Raw genomic sequence first — 16,569 nt, forward strand, 5'->3', positions numbered from 1 at the left:
AACAAATACATAAACATTTCTACAAGTATGCATACATATCTCATTTTCTTGATTTCATAAGCAATAATTACTTAATTTAATTCACAAATGCATTTCAAACACATATCAAGCACATATTAACATGTATAATTCACATCATCAACCCACATATTTGTAACCCACATTTTCATTCATGTATAAGCTGTAACCTGACCGAAAGTACACATATACTCAAACATCCCAATGAATATCCTTTATTACTCCATCATATCTCACTATTTAACTTAACCTATTTCCAACAGAAAATCAACTTCCACATACCTGAACATTGAATTCATTTAGCACATTCAATCACCGTTAACGATACCCGTATACAATCGATTTGGCATAAAGCCTCATATAGTATACCGGCATGGGATTTATTTTAGCACATAACCCATATATCCAAAATTATCAGCATTCATCAAAAAAATTCTTACAGACTTTCAAATGTCGAACTTAATCGAAATAATTTCTTGAATATGATTAACAAAAAAAAAATAGGGGTCATTTAGCAATAGCACATATGACTTCATATACCAAGCATTCCATAGACTAAATCCGTAACACATTTATAACATGAATTCATTTCTTAACAACATATCCACCATCTTTTTACGTATTCACTTATTCTGATCTTACTTTATTTATCATCTTAAATATACCCGTTGAATCATTCGAAATCATTACGGATACTCATTAAGCACATATAGCTCTTACAATGCCATATCCTAGATATGGTCTTACATATTCTCACATATCGAGCCGATGCCATGCCCCAGACATGGTCTTACACACTATCTCAAATCAATGCCTTCGTGCTAGACGAGGTCTTACATGAATTCCACTTCACACACTTAGTGCCCACTGACCGATCTCACACTCATAGTGCTCGGTTAAAGGAATTCACACACACACAGTGCCTCTAATCATTCACACACATAGTGCTCTTATTCATTTGTTATTACACATTGAAATGACTTAACCAAGTCTATAAACATCATGTATGTACACTTTTAAACATATCATCTCATTTAAATTTGAATTCGTATAGTAATGAACACTTAAACTTTCCTCAAATTACCGGCACGAAGCCTACTAGACACGAAGGCCCCAATACATGTCACCAGCATGATTGCTCTTCGGGACCTAGCCCGGATACATCACTAGCACGAATGCTCTTCGGGACTTAGTCCGGATACATCACTAGCACGAATGCTCTTCGGGACTTAGTCCGGATACATCACTAGCACGAATGCTCTTTGGGACTTAGCCCGGATATATCACTAGCACGAATGCTCTTCGGGATTTAGCCCGGATATATCACTAGCACGAATGCTCTTCGAGACTTAGCCCGGATATAACACTAGCATGAATGCTCTTTGGGACTTAGTCCGGATACATCACTAGCACGAATGCTCTTCGGGATTTAGCCCGGATATATCACTAGCACGAATGCTCTTCGGGATTTAGCCCGGAAATATCACTAGCACGAATGCTCTTCGGGACTTAGCCCGGATATATCACTAGCACGAATGCTCTTTGGGATTTAGCCCGGATATATTACTAGCACGAATGCTCTTCGAGATTTAGCCCGGATACATCACTAGCACGAATGCTCTTCGGGATTTAGCCCGGATACATCACTAGCACGAATGCTCTTCGGGATTTAGCCCGGATACATCACTAGCACGAATGCTCTTCGGGATTTAGCCCGGATATATCACTAGTACGAATGCTCTTCGGGATTTAGCCCGGATATATCACGCTCAATTCTCATGTACATATACACATATAGCAATACACATTAGTATACCATTTACATTACTTGAATACAAACACAACATGCTTATCGACCATTCAACTTCCAGTTCCATAGCCACATACAAAAATCACATTTATAGTCATAACACTCTTTCAAAATTGCATCACTTATACCCTTATAATTCAATCCAAATCGAAATTCAAATACGAGTAAATGATACGTACCTGATCAACTTAATAATTTAGGCATATCTAAGTGAAGTTATATCGTAAATTCTCATAGTCAGAAGCTTGCTACAGCTCGATCGGGATCAAGATTCATTACAATACAGCAAACACATTTTAATAGTCAAAAATCATCACACTATCATTTTATCACTTTATGGCATGTATAAATAGACTCACGCGTGCTACGTTAGTCCTAGAATTAACTAAACCGTAGCTCTGATACCAATAAAATGTAACACCCCTATCCCATAACCGTTGCCGGAATAGGTAAGGGGCATTACCAGACTTGTAACTCATATCAGAACAGTAAAATTTTGAACTTTTTCTTGAAATAAAGATCATTCATTTAAATAAGTACTAAGCACAGCCAGGTATAAAATTCAAACTTCTCTAAGTAAACATTCAAAAGATGCCATTTTCGCATGGCTTATATACATTAACCAAAAATATTCTTCCGCTACTAGTCTATTCTATACATGCCATAAAATAACTCAAAACATAACAGTAACAAGCAGTGGATAGTGATAGTGTGACTAGTTGCTGGCGATCCCCGAGCCTGTAGCTTCGCAATGAGATCTATAAAACAGAGGAAACAGAGTAAACGGAGTAAGCATTACAATGCTTAGTAAGTTTTAAGCTGTGTCAACAGATAACAATCAAATTATAACATAGTTGTTCGTATATTTTATTTCACTCTTCCTTCGGGCATACCATCCCTTTACCGAATATGCACATCTCATGATATACAATAAGTAGATAAACTTTCACATAAAAGTGAGCTCATGCGACATAGATATATTGTATGATTTCACATAACCTCTCACACTGATCCGATGTCACATAATCATAGGAATAGTCTCATAGATTGTTCTCGTATGCATCACATAACTACCTTATGATTTAGTTCAAATCAAGCTCACATATAAACTTGGAGTACATACCTGTTTAACCTTTCGCATTGAATATATTTATAAGCAATTCTTATTACGAAGTCTTATAGCTTTAACCTCTACTTGGATTATCGACGAGACCTTTAGCTCAGACAAAATCTCCACACGAAGTTATCGGGTCTTACCCGGACAAAATCTCCACACGTAGTCATCGGGTCTTACCCGGACATAATCTCCACACGTAGTTATCGGGTCTTACCCGGAATATATTTCCAAGTTTCATGTACATTTAATCACATGTTACAACATTCACATCGACTGTCATATTTGTAATTCATTTGCCTCATCAAATATCTAATAATACACACCTTTCACCGTTTGTCATTTGGCCACAATATATATATACACATCTCATACATATCTCACATTAGCCATTTGGCTTTACCACATATCCATCTCATACATGTTTCGCATTAGCCATTCGGCTTTACCTCATATCTATCTCATACACATTTCGCATTAGCCATTCGGCCTTACCACATATATACATGTTCACATTCATCACATTGGACATTCGGCCTTATCTCATATATGCATGTTCACATTCATCACATTGGCCATTCGGCCTTATCACACATACGCATGTTCACATTCATCACATTGGCCATTCGGCCTTATCACACATACGCATGTTCACATTCATCACATTGGCCATTCGGCCTTATCACGCATATATATACAAGTTCACATTCATCACATTGGCCATTCGGCCTTATCACACATACGCATGTTCACATTCATCACATTGGCCATTCGGCCTTATCACACATATATATACGGGTTCACATTCATCACATTGGCCATTCGGCCTTATCACACATACGCATGTTCACATTCATCACATTGGCCATTCGGCCTTATCACACATACGCATGTTCACATTCATCACATAAAATCCTAAATCAAAATATAAATTTTCATGTATTCAAATCACAATTATCCAAATATACTAAACATACCACATATACTTTCACGTATACACTTTGTCTTGGCTGAATCTACATCTATCATTTTCCAATATCACAATTTAGAATTCACGTATGGGTTTAATCAATAGCTTATGAGCAACTAAAACAAGTTTTATCCATGTTTACAACAAAATCACATATTCACTATGAGCTGTTTTCCTGAGCAATAGTCACTAAATTATTTATAACTGGAGCTACAAAACCCCAAATCACTTGCCGTTAACTTTCCCTGAATATAGACTCGTATATCTTCCATCCATAAAATTTCCAGAATTTTAGGTTTGGCCAATCAATACCAGATTTTTCTTAAAGTTTCCCCTGTTTCACTATTTGACTAATCTGACCATTCTTCACTACGAATAATATTTTTCATTGTACAGAATTCATAATGTGTTCTATTTGATTTCATTTGAAACTAAACTCATTAAGGAGTCTAAGCATATAAATCTTATCTTATAACCATTTTTGTACAAATTATAATGATTTTCCAAAAACAGAATAGGGGATTTCAGAGTCATTCTAACACTGTCCCACACAACTTTAAATATCTCTTCATAGGAAATTTCTTTGCTTCCACGGTCTCTTTTATAAGAAACTAGACTAACTAAGCTTTGATTACATATTTTATTCAGCCAATAATTCCACACCAACAATTTGTAGTGATTTTCTGAAATCACGTTACTGCTGCTATCCAAAGCAAATTATTACAATTTGCTCTTAAATTTCCAAGTCCAAACACTTATGAACTTACCATTTGAGTTTAAGACATATCATGGCCACATCATATCTTATTAAATCAACTCATTATGTCCTATTATGATTGAATTTACTCAACGTTTAATCACTTAAAACTTACCTCGGATGTTGTCGAACGATTTCGGCGGCTATTCGATCACTTTTTCCTTTCCTTTATCCAACTTTGGTCCTCTAAGCTCTTGAGCTAATTCAAACAAATTTACTTCCCAATCAAACATAGTCATACGGAATCCATATACATTTTAAAACCAATTCATTTGAATCAATTGACCACTTAAGTCTATTATCGTTCGTTTTCAAATTTGTGTACTTGATAAGTCACATTAAACAATTGTATATGTAACTTTAACACATATTTATATTCGAATGTCTCACTGACACAAGGCGTATACATAAGGTATCAACATACATATAAATATATTTTAGTCGATTACTCAAGTTATGCACAACATGTATGTATATACACTCTCATATTCATTATTATAAATGTTGCCGAATACTCATTTAAATCAACTCATATATTCATACATGGACGATTTGAAGTTTCCTTTAACCAATTATATAATCGGCAATGGCTACAATAACTTATCAAGCCTTAGAAACTTCTTTAACCCTTTTAACTTCATCTTATTACCCCTAAAGTCCGAATGCACACATAACAAAATATAATGACAAAACGCCATTAACTAATAAAATCACACATACACAATTTATATACAAATTTCATCCTCACAATGTATATAATTCATTCGGCCATTCATCACTCACCTAACAAAACTTCATATCAAATTCCTATGACCGATCACACCTATACTTACATTCCAATATTCGTAATATTCAAAATCAAATTCTAAATACAATAGTCATGAACAATGCCGAATCCTTAAGTGTTCAAACATAAATTCTTTTACTTAATTCAAAACATATAAACAACATTTGTTCAAGACATCAAACCTCTTTAATTTTGGCTATTACTAATATAAACATTCACAAATCATATTCTTAGGAAGACTGATTTCTTTCCATAACACATTCATCATCAATACTTAGATGAAACAACCAAAATCCCTTCCTTTATACCCTAGCCGAATGCTCCAATCATCCATCAAAATTACAAATTTTAGCATGGGCTAAGTAAGAACCATGATTATTTACCTAAAACAAGTTAAAATTTCACAATTTAACATAATATACTAACTTTTTTAATGACTCAAGTGACCAAAAATTCTTCTCCTCCTTTGTTTCTTCTATTCGGCCAAGTTGAACAACAAAGAAAGAACTTTGTTTTTTTCCTCCCCTTTCTCTAGTCACGGCAATGGGGGGTAAGGGGGAGACAACTTTGGTTTCTCCTCCCACTCCCTTCATATTTTTTTATTCTTCCCACACATATTAGCATAAAATGTCTATAATATGTTTTACCCCATAGCATGGCCGGCCACCATCTAGATTTTTGGCTAATTTGACATGCAAACCCTTCTTTTATACAACATGCATTAATAGGTCCTTATAGATTAACCTATCGCATTTCAAAAGTGTCACACATAAGTCCTATTACTAAATTCACATGCAATCGACTAAATCGAAGCTTAAAACTTTCACACATTCATATTCACATATTTTAGACAATAAATATCATATTCAAATAATTTGGTGACTCGGTTTAGCGGTCCCGAAACCGCTTTCCGACTAGGGTCATTTTAGGGCTGTCATATGAAGAATTTTGCTAAAGCTATGGGCCGAGCCCTGAACCTTTTTCCCACACCATAAGCCTTCGAAATTTATTTAATTGCTACATTAAACCTACGAAATAATAATAATAAATAATAATAATAATAACATCCAAATTATTCGAGCCGTCTTCTACCAGAACTCAGACTCAAGGTCCATTACTTCCAGGCCCAAAAATAGGGGCGTTACAATTCTACTCCCCTTAAAGAAATTTCGTCCTCGAAATTTCAAACTACCAACTAACTGTATTACTCAAGTCAACCCACTGTGCTTCTACTGCACACTCTAAAAAAATAATTCTTAGTACGACCCAGAACATCTAATTACCAAAGTAAAGAAACATTTATCTAGCACGCATACAGTTCGTAACACACACTTAAATAGAATAAACTTGGCAATCCCGAGCTCGATGCTCCTTGGACTCACATTTAAAGCATGCTCCTGTCTTCCTATGGCATTCACCCGGATTACGCCCGTTGCAGTTCTTACAGGCTGGAAAGTTTTGTCGTGTCTTAACATGTTTCACAGAACGAGGCTCGGTCTTCTGAGAACTAGAATCCTTCCTCTTTTTACACTGCAAACACCCTGTTTGAAGCGTTTCCCTAATTTCCTTAACCTTGGTCTCCAATACTTCTTCTACCACTTTCCTTATTAACTCGGCTAGTGCCTCAGTCCCAAGGTCCGAGTTACCGCTACCCGAAGTTGGCAGACTTCGTTTACCCTCAGAATCCATATCAACACTCTACATTATCAGCATGTATAACAATAACTACCAAGAACTCGATTCAAAAATTTTGATATTTATACAGATGTCCTAGGCATAAAGAGTATTTCAAATTTTTCGCAATATTGTATCGTAGCTACAGTCTTTAGTCCATCTATCAAAAAAATTCTACCGTTCCAATATCATCCTAACTAAAGTATCATAGGGTTTCAGTATAGGTATATAGCTGATAATTCAGAAATATTTAGAAAAATTCAGAGTAATACTTACAGACTTGGGCCGAAGATTCGATGTGCCACCTCTTCGGTTATCAAATTTCAAAAAAACCTAGAAAAGCTTAAACCATTTTAACATGTATACCTTGTAAATCATCTTTGAAAAGAACTTTTCAAAATCATTTCCAAAAAATACCCTTCTTAGGCCTAAATTTTTTGAAAAGATTTTCGGACCGATCCATAGCAGAGCTGTTGCAACTTAGCTCTGATACCACTAAATGTAACACCCCCAAACCCGGCCCAGACGTTACGATCGAATCCAGCGTGTCACGTTTAAGCGTTACTGAAAAAACATGTTTTATATAAAACCTTTCTTAGCGTTAAGAGTATTTTCGTTTTAAGTTAAAGTGAATAGAAGCTGTGCACTAGGTAGGATACCGGAAAAGAGGAGGTGAGTCCATCGGACTGCTTAAGTACCGAACTCCCTTTGGATCCAATCCTAGACATGCACACCACCATTGCCGCACCTTAACTTAGTGTATGTTCTTAGGAAACCAATTCAATTAAGTCCAGTTTAAGGAAAATGATTAATTTTGGAAAACGTTTTTGTTGCGGAAGTTTTGCTTCGTTGTCGTGATATTTTAAAATCAATTACTGTTTTTGAAAATACGCTCTAAAACTAATCAGTTTCAGCGATTAAGATAATATCATACCTATTCTAGTAAAACATATTAAAACCATTTAAAATCATTAAAGCGGCCTTATTACAACTTCAAACCCAAATCATGAAAGTAAATGAAAAATAATTAAATTATAAGAAGTAAATCAAGTTTTACGTGTGGCCACTCCGAATCCCTCACAGCTCCAAGTCCACTATGGTTAGGGGTTACCTGCATGGATAAAATTAAGGGGTGAGTTTGGGGAAACTCAGTGTGTAAATTAACCCAACCATAGTCCAGATTAGTTCAAACCACAAAAACAGATTAAGTGGGCCTTAGCCCTATACAGAATTCAGAATGAAGCCCATAGGCCCATAACAGAAATAGAACAGATATCATGTATGCAGAAAACCCAACCCATATCCATCCGTATACACCACCGTGCCAACCTTACACCATGTAGGGAGACTACTCGACCCACCCATCCGTCTACACGTCACAAGTATGCAGCAAGGCTGCCAGAACAGATATTGTGACAGAGTCACTAGATACAGATAATTGTGGCAGGGCCACCAGAAACAGATATTTGTGGCAGAGCCACCAGAACGCTTCCTCCATCATTATAACCCATATCCCATGTAACAGATATACATGTCATGGCATACAACAAACAGAATCAGAATATTATGCATTTCAGTCAAGATCAACCCTAAGGGTATAATGGTCATTTTGCACCTAGAGGTATAATGGTAATTTTCATACTTAGGGTATTTTAGTAAATTTACCTATTTTAGGGTTTACATACATACTACAGCCATTATCGCATCAACAGAAACACTTACCGAGCATTATTACCGAATTGGGCCCGTTGGCCCATTATCCCGTTTTCAGCCCGTTAAGCCCAAATATACCGAAGTGCACAAAATTGTGCACTCTGCAATCTTATCACTTGAGATTACCAGGAATAGAAATTCAAACCATCTCACGAGCGCTTGCACGCTCGCAAGTCCCAAAATACTGACTTTTCAGCATTTCGGCTTTTCGGCTTTTGCCAATCTAGTCTATGAGTGAGTGTCGTTTACACACCTGTTTACAACGAAATGCTAACGAGTTCCACACGCACCAGTTGCCTTTTCTCGAATCTAGCAACTAGGTTTAGATCCAGTTGTTCCACTTGTCTAAGCCGCCGATCAGCAGCGTCTAGATCACACTATCATCACAATAAAACAATTGTCACAACCCTAAGAGCCATAGGGCCCAATCGACAGCCTCTCTAAGCCTCTAGGGGTTTCGAATTTTCTAAAACCTGAAATAAAGAATAGACTCAAAAACTTACCACCGGTTCCTTTAGTCAACGATTCCACTTTAGTTCCTATTCGATTCTGATACAGATCTAACCCCTCAAATGTTAGCAGAAATCCAATCTTTAAAGGTCTAAAGATTCAGCTATGTCAGGACTTTGGGGTTCAGAGGATGAGAGAATCGGCCAAAAAGATGGAGAAGAATTAGAGGGTTTGGCTATGAGAAATCGGCACACAAGAAAAATAGGCTTTCGAGATTTCGGGTTTTATGGCAATCGGTTATAAGGCTTAGAAACAAATGGTAATGAAGAGGAGTTGAGTAGAATGATAGAAAGATTCGGCTATAGAGGAAAAGAAGAAAAAGAGAAAATAGATGAAAATAGGAGAAAAGAAGAAGAGAAAAAAATTGTTAGAAACGACATCCCCTACCCAAAAAGAAAAAAGAAAATAAATCCTAATGGCCAAAGATATATGGCACTTATTAGCTATGGCCGAATGAGTGTATATTGGCATAGGAATTCTTTCAAAATTCCAATTCCTCGAATTGCTGCTTGATTTTTGGCCAACTTCAATGTTTGAATTCCATTCAAACTCCTAACCGATCAGCCCACCGCTTGCACCGCTTCAACATGCTGCCAAAAGTCTTGATCAGACCCCAACTCTTTCCCCACGTGTGCGGCAAAAAATCCCAACCTTACGTGCGTGAGATGAGGCTCGAACCCCAGACCTCCGTCTATCCTGCGCCCTTGCGCCTTTGCCCGAGCTGCTGGCCACAGCACCACGCTTCTTCCTTTACTAATATATGGTCACAATTAATTTTAAGCTTTAACCTGCTTCAGTTCTGGCCCGTTTAAAAAATAAAACAGAATTCGTCTTTTCCTAGAATTAAACTCATAACCTCCCGGCAGGCCTAGCATGCTGCTGCCACTGCACTGAAGCTCTTCTCATGATATAATCTACTCAACATTAACTTTAGGACTTATCTGCGGCAGTCCTGGTTCGTTTAAAAATAAAACAAAATATCGTTAGTTACCAGACTCGAACCCCTAACCACATGCACACTCTTAACGCCTCCTTGCCACTTGACCACGTGACTCTTTTGTGTCACCTTTCCTCCTGAGATATTTATAAGGCCTCATTGCGGCAATCCTTGGTTGTGAAAAAAACAACCATTTGCGCACACCGTGCCTTGAACCCAGGCACCTCCCACGCCCTCCTAGCGTCCTTAGCCACTGGGCCAGATGCCTGCTTGTATTAAAACTCAGCCCAATTTATTAATAAAGCCTACTGCCCAGATTCCCTTAAGAGGCAAAATTTAAGAATTTTGCTAAAGCTTTGGGCCGAGCCATGAACCTTTTTCCCACACCATAACCCTTCGAAATTTATTTAATTGCTACATTAAACCTACGAAATAATAATAATAATAAATAATAATAACAATAACATCCAAATTATTCAGGCCGTCTTCTACCCAAACCCAGACTCAAGGCCCATTGCTTCCAGGCCCTAAATCAGGGCGTTACAGGCACACCTTTCTGACGGACTCGCTCACTTTAGTAGTATTGCACTACCCAGTTCGAGATGATTCACGAGCGAGATCAGTGACGTGATAGACAGATGGATGCCATGCAGACCATGATGCAGTAGCTGTGCTAGCAGTTTCACGTTGCCACTCTAGTGCCACCACCTGAGGGCCCCACTGACGAGGATCATTGAATCCTCCTATCTTTTTATTTTTATTTTCATTTCAATTTTATTATTTTCTTTTGAAAGACATACCTATATTAGTGAATTTTACTTTCTTCATTTTTCTTGGTATTTCTAACAAGTAATCCCACTACACTCTCTTCCACACCAACTCTTAAGAAGCTCTTCATGATTCTACAAACTTCCAAGAAAAGCTACTAGGAATATTTTACGGAATGAGGAAAAAACTAGGGAACAATACCTGTAACACCCCGAACCCGAGACCGACACCGGAGTCGAACACGAGGTGTTAACAGACTTTAAGCCCCTTATAAAAAAATTTCCCAGACACTGCCAATCTGCATACTAGTCGCTTTAAAAATCATATCTTGAGTTTCACAACTCGGAATCCAGTTCCGTAAATTTTCCCTGAAACTAGACTCATATTCCCATCAACATATTTTTTTCTAGAATTTTTGGTCGGGCGAATTAGTACAGTTTATTAGTCAAAGTCTCCGATGTTACAGGGATCGACTACCCTGACCTTTGCGCATTACGACTTGGATATCTCCCTGTACAGGGCTTCAATACTGATGCCGTTTGTTTCTATAGAAACTAGACTCAGAGAGGAATCTATTCATATATGGTATGACTCCTAATTATTTCTGGTTAATTTATAATGAATTTCCAAAGTCGGAACAGGAAATCCAGAAACCGTTCTGGCCCTGTCTCACGAGAACCTGAATATCTCTTAACATACTGTCCGTATGATTGTTTCGTTACTTTCCTATGAAAGTAGATTCATTAAGGTTTGTTTACATAATTTATTCACTATTTAATTCCCTTCCTATTATTTTTAGTGATTTTCCAAATCTACATCACTGCTGCTGTCAGCATCTGCCTTTAAGGTAGACTTTACCTATTTCATGGTTTCCATGATTCAACTAGCCCTTTTTGCATAAATAGCACAATTTATGAAAGTGATTAACCATCCCCATGGCCAATCCTTGTCAAGCATATCCACACCAAATGATTATAACAATATACTCAAACACATATAAGCCATTTTCGCATGGCTATCCAAAATTTATACAAGTCCAAAGGGTCCACGACCCACAACAAACGGGTAGTCCTATACATGCCATTTCGAAGTTCAACCAAAATTGTACCAAAAGGGGGCTTTGATAGTGTGGGCGACTTTGACCTCAAGATCCCGAGTCCGATAGCTGGAGAACCAAATCTATAAAACAGAGGAGCAATGAAACGGAGTAAGCAATTTATGCTTAGTAAGTTTTGAGCAAGGAATTCCATCACAACAAAAGTATAGCATTCATATAGCTAAACGGATAATTTCATATGCACAAATTTACGATATCGTACTTGCTTCACATTATCAACCCTTATGTACATACACAAAAGATCAACTCAGCCAAAGGCCGGTAGCTCGTTTACCAACTGAGCGAATACTTATTTGTAAGGGCTCAACTAAATTCAAGCACATACGAAACATACCTCAATGTTGGGATGTTTCGAGAGTATTAACTGAAATTTTATAGCAAGTTCATTCATTCCCAAATCACGTACCTTCGGAATTTAACCGGATATAGCTCCTCGTTCAAATGCCTTCGGGACATAGCCCGGTTATAGTAATTCGCACAAATGCCTTCGGGACTTAACCCGGATTTAGTAACTCGCACAAATGCCTTCGGGCTTAGCCCGGAATTAGTATCTCGCACGAATGCCTTCGGATCTTAGTCCGGATATTGTCACTTAGCACAAGCCTTCGGGACTTAGCCCGGACATCATCCAAATAACCATGCACATTTAACAATAAATCATGGCCCATTCGTATTTCATTTTCGTTAGCAAAACTCAAACACAAGACATTTATCATTCTTGCAAATTCGGCTCAATAGCCACACAAAGAGCATGATTTTAATTTGCTTAAAACATGATCTAATCACATCATAATTTAAGCTCTTTTACTCAAGAACTTACCTCGGGTGTTGTCGAACGATTCCGATAGCTATTCGACCACTTTTTCCTTCCCTTTATCGGATTTAGTTCCCCTTTGCTCTTGAGCTTAATTAAACAAATAAATTGATTTAATCATTTGAGCATCGAAAAGAGGAACACAAGGCACTTAGCCCATATTTATACATTAGACATAAAAGTCACATATGTACGGAATCATGAATCAAACTCAACATTTTAGCTAATTTTTCCCCCTTGGCCGAATATGCATGTCTATTTTGGGGCCGATTTCAACACTTAATACATTCTACAAGTATGGTCACTTGTATTGACTAAACACCCTTTTGTTTCAAGTTCAAAACTTGGCTAATACACACATATACACACTAGTAAAGCATCCTCTCCCTTTCCATCAATTTAACACATGCATTGCTCATTAACATGCAAAAGTTATATTCGGCCTTAGCACACAACTTGCTAGCCGATTCTTCTCCATTTAGCAACCAATGCACATATGTGCTCACTCAAAAATGCTAAAAAGGAGGTTCAAGAATCATCAAGCCACCATCACATGCATCATTAACAAGCTTCATATTTAGCATGCAATGGCATTAACACAAACTCCACCTAGGCCGAATCTTAACTCATCCTCATGCCTCATCACCACAACATCAAACATCAACCAAGAATGATGCATCCATGGCCGAGTGTCATTTCCATCACATAGCAAGATTTAGACCATGGGCTAGGTAGAACTCAAGCTAACAACTAAAACATGCATGCATCTCATGGAACATCATCAAACATACCTTAGCCTAGCTACATGCATGGCCGAACCTCTTCAACCTTTCTTCTTCCTTCCTCCTTAAAATTTTTGGCCAAGGATGAACCAAAGGATGAGCATTTTTTTTCTTTGTTTTTTTCTTTCTAGTTTCGGCTAAATGAAGATGAGAAAGGATGAACAAAAATTTTCTCCTTTCTTTTCTTTAGCTCACGGCAATGGGGGGGAAACAACTACACACATTTTTTTTTGTATTCATCATACTCCTTTTCATTATTTTATGCCCATGCCCCTTATTTTATTTTTTTCCTACATACCTCACTAGGCCAACATGTTCCCAACATGTTTCCACCCATAGCATGGCCAACCACTAGCTCAAATTTTGGGTAATTTGACATGCAAACCCATCATTTTCACAACATGCATTAATAGACCATTTTAAATTAGCCTATCATATTTTCACCATGTCTCATATCAATCCCTATTTAATAATTTCTCATGCAATTGGAAAAATTGGAGAATGAAACTTCCACATACTCATGTACACACATAATAAGCATAGAATATGGAAATCAATTATTTTTATGACTCGGTTTTGTGGTCCCGAAACCACTTCCCGACTAGGGTCAATTTTGGGCTGTCACAATACCCAACGAGTGCCATGTTCAACGACCTAATTTCTTCATCTAGCTAAGAACAGTGGCAGCTACCACTTTCCCCAAACACTCCAGCCTCAGAATCAAGCTCCACATCCATATAACAGAGAGTTTCACCTCCTTCCCTCTTATGATTTTCTTTATTTTGAATAATCTATCTTTGTACATTGAGGGCAATGAACATCTTAAGTGTGGGGGGCTGAACATGAACATGATGCCTAACTTTTTGCATTATTCTCAAATCCTTGAATTTGTTCTTGTGCTTAAGTGATTTTCTCATAATATTGATCGAATGAATTCTAATTAATCTATAATTATTATTGATATGTCATGAATTAGACCATGGGAATTATGCATGATTATTTGATTATAGGACATTAGAGAATCGATCATGATAAATTGATATTTTGAGAACTAAAATTTTTAGCTTATTTTCCTAAATTGAGGTATTAACTTGAAATCTTAAGTATACAGGAATGACATCAAAAACCCAAATTTTTGGTGAGATTTTTTAGCCTTTTGAGCATATAGCTTTCTTTCTTGCTCACTGCTTTTATGGTTTGAATGTGTCAACATTGAACTGTTATTCTAGAACTTGCTTCGATTATACATGTCGAGATCACATGTATGATTTGATATACTGAGATGATAAAGACACTTAGGATTTAACCCACTTGCTCCATAAAAAGCCTTTCCACATAATTAAACCCTTAGTAAACCCTCTTGATCCTATTAACCCTTTTTATTAATTAACCCTCATCATTAACCCATTAACCCATTATTGTTAAATCCTCTTACTTAATTTACCGTTTTTATCGGGATTATTTTTAATATTGTTACCTCACTATGTTCACCATTTTTTGTTACTAAATCATGAAGTATGATTTCTATATTGTATTAACTTGATTTGTTCCTAAAAAAAAACTTAGTATTATTATTGTAATTCTCAGCAAGCTAAAGTTGTCATGAGCTTATGTAATATAGTTCTAGATATTTGTTTGTGATTCAGTAATTAAGTTTTTGATAGTGGGGTAATATATTGAAATTATCTCGATTCTAACCTTTGTCTCTTCAGCTTGTATCCATACCCGTAACCTAAACGCTGTTACAACCTTTTGATTTGTGTATCATATCATTTACAAGTGGTGGAGATTTGATTTTCATGCAAGCCTATAGTAATAACTTCTCATGTTAGACAATCGAGTGCTTAATCTTGCCTTAAACACTTTGAGTAATTTGAGTGAATCTTTAGTGAGGATGTCATCTCTTGTATATTTGGACTAAAGTTAATTACTTAGAGGAAGGAGATTACCTATGATTTTATTATCAAAATATTCGATTTAGATTGTTTGAGGCTTTTAATGCCCCTATAATTGAATTCTCACTATATGACTTTCTGTGGAATAACTTGTAACATTATCAGTAATGATTATGTGATTGAAAGGAATGATTTCTAGCAGTAAATGAGAGTTTTGCTTGAGGACAAGCAAATGCTTAAGTGTGGGGTATTTGATAAATGCAAAATTATACATATTTTTACCCCAAATACCTAGCATATTTATGGATGTTTATTACTAGATTTATGGATTTTTGTGCTCTTAATCCGGTTATTTCATATTTTGTACTGAGGAGAGCACCAACAGTCAAAATGAGCCAAAAACGAGCCAAATAAAGGACAAAACAGACCAAATCGAGAAGATTACACGGCCTAAGCCTTTCCACATGGGTATCTCACATGCTCGTGTCTTTTGAGGGTGTCGACCAAGGCTTTCACGATTCACATGGCTTTGGCACACGAGCGTGTCCCTTTTTTAAAGAGTTGTATTTTACACGAAAAAGGATACTTAGGGAGGAAGAAAGTCAATCCAAAGCCTATATAAACACCCTAAGTATGACGTAGAGAGGGGCCATTCTCTCCAGACCTTTTTTGGAGTACAAAACCGCACGCCGGGAATTACTTGAAGAAAGCCAGACGATCCATTCCAAAAGCCAGAGCTACTCCAAGACTAAACATCTCTCTCAGAATTCCTTCAGGGGTTTTAGAGTTTTCTTTATGTTTTGTTATTTTCATACTTTTGAGATGTACTCTTATTTTATTATGAACTAAACCCCTTAGATACCTAAGGGTGTTGAAACCTATGATGGATCTTGTTATGATTAT

The sequence above is a fragment of the Gossypium hirsutum genome, chromosome A11 (genome assembly GCF_007990345.1).
Source record: "Gossypium hirsutum isolate 1008001.06 chromosome A11, Gossypium_hirsutum_v2.1, whole genome shotgun sequence".
In the NCBI taxonomy this organism is placed as follows: Eukaryota; Viridiplantae; Streptophyta; class Magnoliopsida; order Malvales; family Malvaceae; genus Gossypium; species Gossypium hirsutum.